The sequence below is a fragment of the Manis javanica genome, chromosome 6 (genome assembly GCF_040802235.1).
Source record: "Manis javanica isolate MJ-LG chromosome 6, MJ_LKY, whole genome shotgun sequence".
Classification (NCBI taxonomy): domain Eukaryota; kingdom Metazoa; phylum Chordata; class Mammalia; order Pholidota; family Manidae; genus Manis; species Manis javanica.
In genome coordinates, this window is record NC_133161.1 from 94,111,389 (window position 1) to 94,124,841 (window position 13,453).

At 43.0% G+C, this 13,453-nt stretch overlaps 1 protein-coding gene across 10 annotated transcripts in view; it reads left to right on the top strand.

Annotated features, from left to right (window-relative positions):
• Nucleotides 1-13,453, top strand: part of SUGCT (succinyl-CoA:glutarate-CoA transferase) — a 777,770-nt gene that overhangs the window by 288 nt on the left and 764,029 nt on the right. The window lies entirely within an intron of this gene.

A 13,453-nucleotide genomic window follows, 5' to 3' on the forward strand; every position in this document is an offset into this window, starting at 1 on the left:
CGGGCGGCGTCCTGAGGGGAGCGCCCGCACTTTCCTGAAGCCTCTGCTGCCTCGGCTGCCCGCCCTCTGGCCTCTCCCGCCTCCCGGGCCCGTGCGGTTAGCAGCTGCTGGCTGTCGGGCCGCCCCGGGGTCCCCCTGCTCGGCGTGCGGCCAGGGGCCGAGAGCCGGCCGCTGCGGGTCCGGCCTCTGAGCGATCCTGCTGAGAGGGTGCCTCGCCTCTCAGCTTACCCTACCCTCTAGTCCTCCAAGTTTAAATAACTTTACAGATGTACAGCCGGCCGCATTTCAGGAAGGATTTCAGACTGCAGTTCTAAATAACTTGGGGAGAGGCTGTGCTAACTAATGTCGGACTGTACTTGGCTTTGTTAAATTGGAGCCGGTCAAGGAGCAGAGACACTGATGAGCAGAATTTGACCAAATCGATTAAAATCTTGATTGTTTCGCAGACTATTGGTTACAAAGAAAAAGTGTGATAATTAAGAATGACACCTCATGTATAATAAAACACGCTTTTGTACCAGACTTTTGTCCCACAATTTCATTTATAAGATAGAATTTAGATGTTCTGCAGTTTCATAGAATTTTGCCTCAGAATTGGGAATGATAGTCTATGAGTCTGAAATCAGGTTGTAGGAAACAGAATCATAGAAAACTTTAGGAGTCATGAAATCATAGCCTAAAGGGTAGTTTTGTGATGCAGTAAAGGCCTGAGGAGGACCCCAGATTATCCACTTTATTATATACTTCTGACCTGGACAAAAATTCACCTTTCTGCACATTATATTTGGTGCTTAGCTTAATGCCTAATAATTGGGCATTTAAATATTTATTAATGAATGAATGGGTCCTAGTATATTGGTCAGTGATTCTCACCTGTCATAATTTTTATATCATTAACCAATCTACTTTCTTGGGTGGAAGGATCCCCAAAAAAGATGATTACCTTCATTGATTTTTTTTTGTAACTGGAAAATGATTTGCAGAACTGATTAAAATACTGTAAATTGTCTTGTCATTTGGCTTACACTTCTAAATGCTCTTCCCTGTAGTGATATCTTGCTATTTGAAGTGGGGGAGGGAAAGAAGTACAGCTAGAAATTTTTGACGGCTGTGTTATGCACGACAGTGTGCCCTTCATCACCTTTGCAGGTGTATATGCGGATTGAGGAAGATAGTAAATTCTTAATAATACATGAAAACTCCAGATTCTACATGGATCTCTTCTAAGAATAGGCCATTTGCCTTTTTACTGATAAGAAATTGGCTGAAAGAAGTTTGGTGACTTAAGTTCACATAGCAAGCACTGGTGGAACCAGATCACAGGCTTCTTGAATCCCAGGCAGTTGTTTTTCTTAAGAAAAATGAATTGACAATCAGTCTGTCCTTTGAAAAATGCGATAGATAAATAAGCATTTACAATTTTGAAAGTGGTACTGTTATAGCATATTATTTTGGCTTTGAAGATAAGTAGGTATAACCTTAATATTGAATTTTTATAAATGTAGCTAGAATCTTCCCAGTTGTTAGCCTGGGACGTGCAGTCTGGCTGCCTGAACTGGTGGGTGTGGGTAAAATTGCAGTATTTCCAGAATCTAGCCTGGCTTTAGTGCATCTCCATATCAAAAGGTGTTTCCAAGGGGTGGAGAGAAATAGTCCATCTCTGTATCAATAGGTGATTACAAGGGGTGTGGGGAGCTAGTGTGCACCTGGGCTGGAGAGGTATTTTTGAAGTCTTTTTACAGCCAGGTCACTTAGAGACATGGGTGAGCACAAGTAGATAACTGCTTGTAAGCAATAAATCGGTTTCTTCTACTTTATTTCTCCCTTTGACTTATTTTGGCTTCACAGGTTCTTTGCTCCCGGGGTGGGAACATATTTTCCTCTGGGAGTTACAGTGGGTCTGAGACATGTATTTATATTGAATTTATTTGAATGGGAGTGAGTTCAGGGGAGAGAGATGACGGAAGGAGAGGAAGTTTTTTGTTGGAAGTAGAAAAGCAAAGAACTTGGATGACGGATGTGAGAGTATGCTGGCTGCCCCGTGGTGTTTCTTTTTTCAGTAGATTAAGAAAAAAATTTTTTTTTTGGTAGAGATTCACCTCCCTAAAACTGTACTAGGAACCCCCAAATATAAGAGCAGATGGGCTGTGTTTGAAGCATAAACTGGGGCTCCAGAGCTCTGCTCACACTGTACCACTACTTTAACTGCCCCTTTGAAAAGAGACTTCTGGGATACCCATGAGGAATTACCAGGGCTCTCCAGAAAAGGGTTTGAAGGAGGTGTTGGGTATCAATGAGTGCTGCAAATACATTTTGATTAGTTCTTTGTATTATTAAGAGGTGAATATTTTCATGTTTCTGCATGGTCAGGGCTTTCTAAGCCAAGAAAACAAGAACCTGGGTTGAAGGGTAAGCCTTGGGAGTTAAAAGATGACTGAATAGATTGTTAGAGAATGCCCAGGAACTTTATATTTCAAAGGGTATAAAACTCCAAGCCTTGGGATATTTCTGAGATTGAGCTTGTAAACCCAGTGGTTTATCTTTCCCCTGGAGAATTTTATTTACATTCCAAAGAGTAAGAACCCAGGGACCTTTGAGAATTTGCTTAAATTAGGGAGATTAGCCTTTTCTTCCTTTCAGCTATCCTATACAAACTCCCAGATTAATAATTTTGGAAACTTCCCTGTAGTTAAACCGCTCTATGTGCATGGCTAACCAACTGGCTCTCATTACGATGCTTGTGGCATATTAGGTGTGGGAAAAATGTTGCATTTCTTAATGCAGGTAATAACTACGGATCTCTGCTCCAGAAACTTTGTGTTTACTTTCAGGCTAAAATGAATAAACATAAATATTAAAAACATAATTTTTGATGTAAAGCACTTCATAGGACAGGAGAAGGTATTTAATAATTTGCATGTATAGAAATGTTTATGGGTATACTTAGAGTATAAGCTTTACCTTAATCTTTCCTGAAACTTTTCAGATTATCTCAGTTTTCATTATATAGGTCCTATTGTTAGCTGTTTCATGTTGAAGACTGCTAATGGTAGAGAAGTAAATGCATCTCTCACTCATTGATCAGCTCACTCATTGATAGGGTTAGTCCTACACCGAGCACAGTAGGCCACTTAACCATCACTTACCATTGATAAAGCCAGTATTAAAGCAACCTGTTTTCAAGAGTCTCAGAGAGCCAAACTCTACAGTTAGTGAGCTTTTTAGTTCTATGCATGTGTCCATTGCTCATGGAAGTCAAGCACACATGAATGTTTTATATGTATTTACTTTGTGGACTAATAAAATAGTCTTCACTCAGGTATAACACAGGTGTTAATGAATTAACTCACACTTACAAAAGTTTTCACTGAAAATAATATAATTGCTCACAGACTACTCCAATATGAACAAAACTGTAAGAGGGTGTTGTTCAGACACTAGTTTTCATTTTTAAATGAGTAAGATTTTAATATCACTAGAATTTATATCTTTGTAGTTTTCCAATTATAAAAACAATACATCTTATTTTAAAAAACCTGAAATGTTTAGAAAAATATAAAGCAAGGAAGTTAATCTTTTTTCCAAGAAGCTACTTGAAGCTTTTTAAGTGGGAAAAAAAACTCTACATGAATATTGTCTGGCTGATGGGTTTCAGCCCCCAGCAAGTTTGCTGTGGATTCAGTGTGACCAAAGAAATGACAGTAGAACGTTTCTTTGCAGTGAAAGGATTTATTACCTGGCTTGTTCTCCTGGCGGTAGGTCGAGCACTAGCATCTCTGCCTCCGCCCAGAGCAGTGGGCTGAGCCCTCCATATAGTACAATAATAGCTTATTGCCTAAAGGTGTGGAAGAGGTAGCCTAGCAACAGGCCAGTTACATCATCAGGTGGTTTAAGTTCAGTGAGGATCCTGGCCATAGGAACCCCAATTTACCCACACTCCACCCCTCCAGGATTCTCGCCTACAATCTACATGCTCTCAATCTTCCACAATGGTCCCTGTGTGAGAAATCTGGAGCACTGTAACCAGATTCCACAACAGCAACAGACGATAAAAACAATTTAGAGATAATAACAAAAAGTAAGATAGAACAAGATTTTGATACAGGTAACAAAAATTATAGAAATCCTCAAGCCAGAGGAAGTTCCCAATCTACAAAGACTTTAGGGGTGATAAGACACATTTTAAAGACACCAGCATAGGCAAATCTTGTCCATCAGGTAGGATGCATGCAAGAGAGTGGTTCTGTGATAGGACTGTAGCAGGAAGGGGGTCCCTTCCAGGTCTAGTATATCATACTTTTACTCCTTTCCCCGTGATGGTTAATGAAGGGTCTATATATATAGTTCTATTGGACGTGCATGCAGTGGCCATAATGATAAAACAAAACTCCCCGGTAAGATGCTCCTACCTTCTGGCCATTCAGGATATACTACTGTGACCTTTAGGGGCCACTCTGCTGTTATTCCAGGAACACACAAGAGGTCTTGTCCCCAAGGTGCCAGGAGAGCCAGCCACCGTTGGTCCATGTGTTGAAAGGTCCAAGGCCACATCCACTCAATGGATTCTCTGGGGTTCAGTGCAGTTGGTGCTGGCAGCAAGATATTATTCTGGTGGCCGAACCTTGGCTTCAGTGATTCTTCCTTGGTTTGTATTGCACTTGTATAGGGAAGGCAGCCATTTGTATTAACATGTCTACAGGGCTCAGGGCTCCCTTTTGGGGTTTTTCATTCAAACGCCGTAGCATGGTCCATAGGTGGAGTGACCATCCTCGCAGACTATTGGTATCTGACTTTAGTCCGGATTTTAACAACTCATTGTGCCTCTCTATCATGCCTGCTGCAGTAGGATTGTGTGGCACATGAAACTTCCATTTGATTCCCAGCTGTCACACCCATTCCTGGACTGTATGTCCAGTAAAGTGGGTGCCCTGCTCATTCTCAATTACTGTGGTTGGCCACAGGCAGCAAAGAGATGCTCCAGGCCTCTTTTGGTCACTGCTGGTCTGCACAACGGGTAGGAAAAGCAACCAGAAGTCCAGTAGCTGAGTCCACACAAGTCATGGCATACTGATATCCTTCTGACACAGGTAGAGGTCCAATGTAGTCTATCTGCCACCTGACGAGGGGTATAGGCCCCTTAGCTATTGTCCAATATTGCTGTAGAACTCGTTTTAAGTCCCTTTTGGAGCACATGACACACTGCTGCTGGGCTCTACTAACTTCTTCGAAGGTCAAAGGCAAGCCCCACCGACAGGCTACAGCCCACCTTGTCTTTTGCCCTGCATGCAACAAATGCTGATGTAACCATTGGGCTACATCAGAGGCAGGCTTTCATTCTAACCAACGTATCTGGGCCAATTTATCTGCTTCATCATTTCCTGGGGATGCCAGTGGCAAATGACCTGTCACATGGTATACTATAATTATTTCAGTCTGACCATATTCCCATGAAAGTCTTGCCACAATTCTTGCCCCCAAAGGGGTCAGTGACCAACCAGCCAGTTGGCATGGTACCAGGTTGGTAGCTACAGGGTCAAGCCCCCAAAACAGCCCAGCTGTCAGTGCAGACAGCTATAGGGGAGGGCTCCTGGTTGATCATGAGCCACATGGCCCACAACTCTGCCCATTGGCTGCTCTTCCCCTTACCATCTTCCATCCATATTGTCTCAGTCTTAGGATGGAAAGCTATTGCCCTCCATTTTGGGGGCTGCCCATGGCTGGAGCTGTCTGTGTACCATGCATCTTCAGGTATAGGAGCTCTTCCCTCCTGATAGGAACTCTCTGCTACTAATGGTTCAAAAGCAAGTTCTTCCTGCTTTTCCCTAGTATATGTCACTGGCCCCAATAAGTGTTGGAGTTCTTCACTCACGGGGCTACTAGAAAGAACACTGTGTTGCTGTAGGTAAGCACCTCATTTGGCCAGTGTGGGTGTTTGTGTCACACCATTCCTTGGCTTTTGGGTCCAGTCTTGTACCCACCCCAAGGTGGGACCATTCCAGTGGGAATGGGTTCTGTAGCCAGCAAGGCATGACACACAGCAGCCAGTTGTTTTTCTATCAAAGTGTATCATACCTCTGCCCTTTTCCAGAGTTGTGACCAGAATCCAATAGGTTGGCAAGTTCATTCAAGCCGCTGCCAGAGACCCCAGCCATGACTATCTTCAGTCACATGAGCATCCAGCTCACAGGGCCTTGATGGGTCTATCACACTCAAGGCCTGCATGGCCTTGACTGCGCATTTTGCTGTAGTAGAGGCAGATGCACATGTCTCATCCCAGGCCCACCTGACGCCCTTCATCCCAGTCCCACCTGACACCCTTTCATACCAACCATAATAAGGGCTTCAGAATTTGTGCCAAGTGTGGGATAAATACTCTCCAGTAGCCTAGAAGACCCAGAAACTCCTGTAGCCATGCTACAGTTGTAGGGGTAGGAAAGGCCTGGACTTTATTTATAACTGCTTCTAGTATAACGTTGGTCTTACCAGACCAGACGACCCCCAAGAATTTAACAGACAAACCAGGTCCCTGAACCTTGGTACTGTTCACAGCCCTTCCCTTCTCCTGTAAATGTTGCAGCAGTCTAGGTGCTGCACCTTCTAGATCTGAAAGAATCGAATATGAACATGACATCATCAATATAATGGTACAGCTGCACCATTGGTAGTTTCTCCCATGTAGCCAAGTCCTGGGCTACAAGTCCATGACAGATGGTGGGGCTGCAGAGGTATCCCTGTGGAAGGACGGTGAAAGTCCATTGCTGTCCTTCCCACATGAAGGCAAACTGTTCCTGACTTTCCTGCTCAATGTCAATGGAAAAGAAGGCATTAGCAAGATCTACCACATAATGGTATGTTCCTAATTCATGGCCGAGGGTATCCATCAGGCCTGCAATACAGGGGGACAGCAGCAAGCATAGGGGATATGACTTTATTCTCTGTAATCCACAGTCATATGCCAGGAGCCCATCTGGCTTTTTTACTGGCCACACTGGGGAATTGAAAGGACTATGGGTGGGCTTTATAATACCCACCTTTTCCAGCTCCTGGATACTTTCTCTAATCTCTTTATGCCCTCCAGGCAGTTTGTATTGTTTGGTATTAGTCACCTGCAGAGGCATAGGCAAAGCTTGGGCAGGTGCCTAGCATGTTTCCTCAGAACTGCCTTCACCACATGTACTCTCAGTCTGATCTCACCTGCAGTGGTCTGCAGGCATAGACCCTGCAGGATATCAATCCCCAAAATATACTCAGGAATAGGAGATATATACACAGTATAATCCTTTGGAGGTAGATGCCCTATTCCCAAAGGGATTTGGGCTTGTGTCACTTTGATAGCCTTACCCCCATATCTGACTATGATAGGGGGGGGGGTCTCAGGGAACTTCTCAGGATTACCATGAATCAGTGAACATTCAGCCCCTGTGTCCACCACAGCCAGGATACATTGTATGTTCACTGGGGACCAATGGATAGCTATTTCAACAAGTGGCCTCCAGTCCCCACCTGGTCTCTCAGGGCCAGTAGCTTGACCTTCCCCTCAGTCAAACCATGTTCCCCAATCATCTTCCTGTGTGGGCTTGAGTGAGGTTGGCTTGCTGTCCAGCAGGAAGTCTTGCAAACTCACAAGACAGACTCTTGGCTCTGTCTCTGACTTCTGCCTCTTTGGTCTTAATGGCAGGAACTGCTGCTCTGGTTTCAGTTGTTGCCATAGCTCTAATAAGATCCTATTTGACTTCCTGTCTAATTTCCTTCCATCTGCTCCTGCCCGTGTTAAATCAACCCACATCTGGGTCCTCGTAACCTTCATGGGGCCCTTTAAATTCTTCTTGTGAGTAGCAGACTTTATTTCTTTCTGTGTTGTCATTGCTTCAGCCTCTCCTAAGTCTGCTACTGCACGTGTCACCTCACTTATGGGCTGCCCTAAGTGAGGGGAAAGAATGGCCACTAGAGACCCAAAGAGGGATGTGGGAGCCATTTAAAGCACAATATTTCTCATCCCAGTAGTGAAAAATCTCTTCATCTGGGCCATAATTCTCTGTACTATAAATGGCATTTCTTATGCCTAGTTCTTGTAACACCTGTTGGAGCTCAGCATATGTCTGCCATCTAACAGGAGAGGATGGTAGATCACCCTGATTGGGCCACACAGCACAAAGTGCAGCCATAAGTCAATTGAGGAGGGAGTGATTCCCTGGGGTCTGATGTGCATTTTGTAATCACTGCCTCAAGGTGGGTTGCACACTCAGGGAAGCCAGCTTTCCCATCTCTGATCCCGACAGAACAATTCCATCCACCCCTAAGTCCCACAGATGCAGGAGCCAAGCTGATGTTGACTCCGAGGGCTTCTGCCTAAACAGGGAGCCCAAATCCACCAGCTCAGCCTGAGTATAGGGGGGATCATAGAGCGCTTCATGACCGGTGAAGGGGGGCTGCTCCTCTCCTTGGGGGTCTCTTGACTGCTGGGTCTTTATTTTCTTTACAACCACTGGGCATGCTTTCAATACAGGAGGGTTCAGTGCCTCTGGCACCACCCCTTCATCCTTCCCCAGCTCCTCCATTTCTGGGGTTGATGGCACCTTTCTCTCTCCTCCCCCGAGTGCCTCCCCTGATACAACCTTTACCTTCTCTACCATGCCTTGCAGCAATGCTCGCTCAGTCTCCAGCTGCTCTCTTACCTTCGCCTCAATGCTTCACAGCTGGCATTCTCGTGCCACCTCCACCTGTGCTTCCCTCAGGAGTTTGTCTTTTTCCTTGATGGCCTTTTCCTCCTTCAGAGCACCTGGCAGCGCTGCTATCTTGTTCTGTAAGAAATCTTTTCCCTCTTAAATGGCACCTTGCTGCTGGCGTTCTCGTGCTGCCTCTTCTCGCATCAATGCCATTTCCTTCTTCAGGGAATCTACAGAAGTTTGCAGCTCATGCTCTCATGCTGCCATTTCTTGGGTCTTTTTCAGGAGCATGTCCTTCTCTTCTGTAGACTTTTTTAATACTGTGAGAAGCAGCCAACCTACAGTTCCCACTGCCTCACGGACACTCTGTCTCTCAAAAGACCTACTTACTCTATCAAGGGCTATCCCTACTGCCTCAGGTGTCACCCCCACTTGCCTCCAGTCCTGAGGTGTGGCCCAGTCCTCTAGGAGGCAAGCCACCTCAGATCATATACTCATTTGGGGACAATCCACTGTCTCCCCATTCACAGGGGCAGCCCACTGAAGGACACCTCCAATAAGGGCAGTCTGTCTTTTTCCTGGGTCAACAATGAACCCTGTCGACTTTTGTTAATTGTCTTGCCAATGGGTTTGAGACCCTGGCAAGTTCGCTATGGATTCAGTGTGACCAAAGAAATTGACAGCAAAGCGTTCTTTGAGATGAAAGGGTTTATTACCTGGCTTGTTCTCCTGGCAGTAGGTCAGCACTAGCGTCTCTGCCTCCGCCCAGAGCACTGGGCCAAGCTCTCTATATAGTGCAATAATAGCTTATTGCCTAAAGGTGTGGAAGCGGTAGCCTAGCAACAGGCCAGTTACATCATCAAGTCATTTAAATTCAGTGAGGATCCTGGCCATAGGAACCCCTATTTACCCACAAATATATAATCTGGGATTTGAAAAACATACTTGAATGGGAAAGAGTTAACATGGCAGGTCTCAGGCTCATCTCTAGAGGGATCTTCTTAGAAGGTTGCCCATCATTTGGCTTCTGGGAAATTGGCACTTCAGATTACTTCCTAATTGGTAAGGGTGCCTTGATGGTTTGTATAATCAATGTGATTTATGGGAGTCAGGAATTTTAGTATGGTACGCAGAGAGTGTCTATGTGAATAGCCCTCAATAAAAACCTTGGATTCTGATGCTGTAGCAGATTTCCCTGAGCAGAAACATTGCACATATTACTGCATTTTTTGTTGCTGGAGAAAAAAGCATGCTTGGTATGGCCCCTCATGGGAGGGAGAGAACATAAGAAGCCTGTGCAGGGCTTTTTCCACACTCTGCCTTTTTCCCCTGCTGTTCATGTCAGATATCATTTTGCTGTAATAAACCTTAGTCATGAATGCAACTATATGCTGAGCCCTGTGAATCCCTTTAGGACATCACTGAAAGTGTGGGTAGTCTTGAGGAACCCTGACATAATGCCAAGGCAGAAAGTGAAAGGAATTATTTCTTTTGAAAGTGAAACTCCAAAACAATTTAAAAAAGTAAACAGCAGTTAGGGAAACATTATTTTTACTGAATATGACTGAGAAAAGGTGAATATTCGATTACATAAAGAATCCATAGCAGTCAATGAGAAAAAGATAAATGTGCCTGTAGAAATATGGGTGAACAATAAGAGTGGACAATTTATAAGAGAAGATATGAAAAAAGTGGAGATACAAAAGCAATGTTTAATTTCAGAATTCATTAAATACATGTGACTTAAAATGATTGGGACATGCAAATTTTTAATTGTCAAATTTGCAGCAAACAAATCCCACAAAATCAAGAGATAATATTCAGGGTTTTAGAAGATTGTGGAGAACACCATTTTCATACCCTGCTGGTGCCAGTAAATATTAATACTGCCTGTTTGGTGGACAAGTTGATAATAGGTTTTAAATTTTTTAAAGAGTTTATAATATGAAAAAGACTAGGACACCTTAAGACCTACCCCTGTTCTTGGAAACATGGTCCCTGTTTTCTCAATCACCCAAAACTCTTAAAAGCCTTCAAGAATAATTTTTATCTTTACTGCTTAAAGAGAAGTCTCTGTGAGACTTCCATAGCCCTTCACACAGAAAGCATCCTAAATTCTCTCTAGAGATCTCTCCTGCTCTTCAGAATTGAGTTACCTTTTGGGAGCTCATAAATAATAACACATATTCTTTCTCACATACATACCTACCTCACACACTTCTTCCATGCTGCCCCATCCCTTCCCTTCCATTCCTCCTAGTTAAATATCTGCGGTGTCCAAAATAGTGCTCAGTATCATTCTTATGTCAAAAGAGGCTCATCACATTCACACAGTCTAACACTGCAACATCCCCGCACATATTTTCTTTGCTGTGATAATTGTAGTTACTCTCAAGTACCTGTGATGGTGTTTCATCACCTAGAGTGGGCAGTTGAAGGGATGCCCTTTTCTAATTTGCACAGAGGACTTGCCTTTGGTCAGTCTTCTCCCAGAGGACAGCTGCATCACCGACAATGAGAACTTCAAGAGGCCTCTGGGCCTTGTGAGCACTCACATTCTGTGATTTTTAACTACCATTTGCTCCGTCACTTCCTGGTTCAACCATTTCTGAGTATCTGCGTAGTTAATTTCATAATGAACCATTAGAGAGGCCTGAATACTGAAGAAGTTACTGCCTCTGGGTTGCTGGCTTGGTTATGAGTTCTGTAACTATAGATTGATTTATAAAGTCTGCATTGGTACTGTTGTCCATCCTTCCACACACCTATCTGTAGTGGTCTGTCTCCTAAATGGCTTTTGAAAAACAGTCCCTTGCATATATTCAGCTTATATTTAAAAGTTTTCATCACTTGAATTTTATAATATGAACTAAAGTAAGAGTTAGATCTGGGATATGTGAGGACAATGCTCTCCTTTTGTTTAGTGGGAGAAGGCTTATCATGAAAGAAGTTTTGTTCATAGGCTGATCGATTGTAGGGAAGAATATGTATGGAAGTTGAAAACTTGGGAATTGATTTCTTTAAAATGACTCATATATCTCTTAGGAAAGTCTTAACTTATCTCAGTTTGAAGACTGCTACTAAAGGGACAGTGAAACAGTCTATTTGGTAATGGACTTAACAGTTTTGGCTTTGATGCTGTGAAATTTAAGTGCTTAGAGGCCACGATTTCTCTTCTTCCCATGCTTGGTATTGTTATTGGTCAGGATAGACTTTGTTGTGCTGAAGTACAAATTAGCTCATGATCTCTGTGGCTTGATACAATGAAAACATCTTTCTTGTACTGTAACTTCACTGTTTAAAACTTGTAGCTTCCAAGATCACTACAGCAGAATGCAGGCTTGGAGGATTTCAGGATGATTTTAAGGGTCAGGCCTGGAATTGGCTTATGTTACTTTTGTTTCCTTGGGCAGACCCCAGTCATTGGACCCCAGCCAACTGCAAGAGAAAGCTGGGAAGTGCCGAAGAGCAGAAGGATTTTGGATTAGCACTGATGTATTTTGTTTGTGGTACACTACCCGTTACTCAAAAGCCCCTTTTCTGATCTTTTTTGTACCATTCTTCCTCTAAATTTCTTAAGTTTTCATTAAGATAGTAGCATTCAAAAGTTCCAAAACCTGTTTGACACAAATCCCACAGTAACAGCCAAGTTCTTGCAGGTAGAAGGCAGTTCTTAAGAAATTGGGTGTTAACAGAAGGTGAGTTATAAATTGTCATGTTATTATCCACCTAATTATTGTTCTCTGGTTGTCTTTAAATGGTATAACTGCCTCATAGCTTCAGCATCAGTTCTATAGTAGCTTTTTATGATAGTTTTAATTTTCCTGGAATGTCTTCAAGTAGATACTAATTTTCCAAGTACCCTGAACCAAAATTACGTGCCAAACTGTACTATTAGGAACAGAGCTCCTTTCAAGACTTCTAACCCATGGTAGAAAGAAAATGTCCTGCTAACTATTCTAAAGAAAGTCAACAGATTAAGGGAGCATGTTTTTAAGAGATGTCTGCTGCTTTCCCATCCCTAAGTCCTGGTGGTTAAGTCCTCTGTAAAATATCAAATTAAAAATTCATTTTGCTGTTTATCACATGTTATATTTGATACAGGTATTTGATAAGTTGGTTTTATGACTTGGCTTAAAAAATGTCTCAGTAGTTGGCTGTATGGTGGGGAGGGATGCTATGATTGCTGTCACACAGATGAGCCACTTGTCAGGGCATCTGTCAATTACCTCCACTCTGGTGCTGCTCAAGTTTATTTTTGTTCTAGAAACCTTACGGCCAAATACCAGGGGAGTCCTAGAAGCAGCTCTGGCAAGCATAGAATTGATGGCAGCTTCCTTATAATTATACTTCTTTGCATGGTCTCTCAGCTGTATCATAATAGCTTTCCATCCTAGAGGCCAAATAAGATAGACCGATATACAAGCTGCTCACTATATCTCAACAAATTGCATTGCAGTTGATGTTCTTTCCAACTGTTTTCCCCCTGTACTCACCATTCACTTCCATCCAGCCTATTCTAGTCTTAATCTTTTTAATGTTTAATTTTCATCTTTTTCATTGTAAATGAAATTGCTATGAACATCTTTTGATAACTGTTGAATCTCTATGTTGTACACTTGAAATCAATATTGTGTATCAAGTATACTTAAAGAAAAAAAATTTTTAAAAATTGGGTAAATGTGAAAATGTGACACTAAATATGCCCTGAAAAGGACACCTGTTGATAGTATGGAACCTGAAACAAGGAGTGTAGCCTTGTTTAATCTCAGATGGGAACACATGCA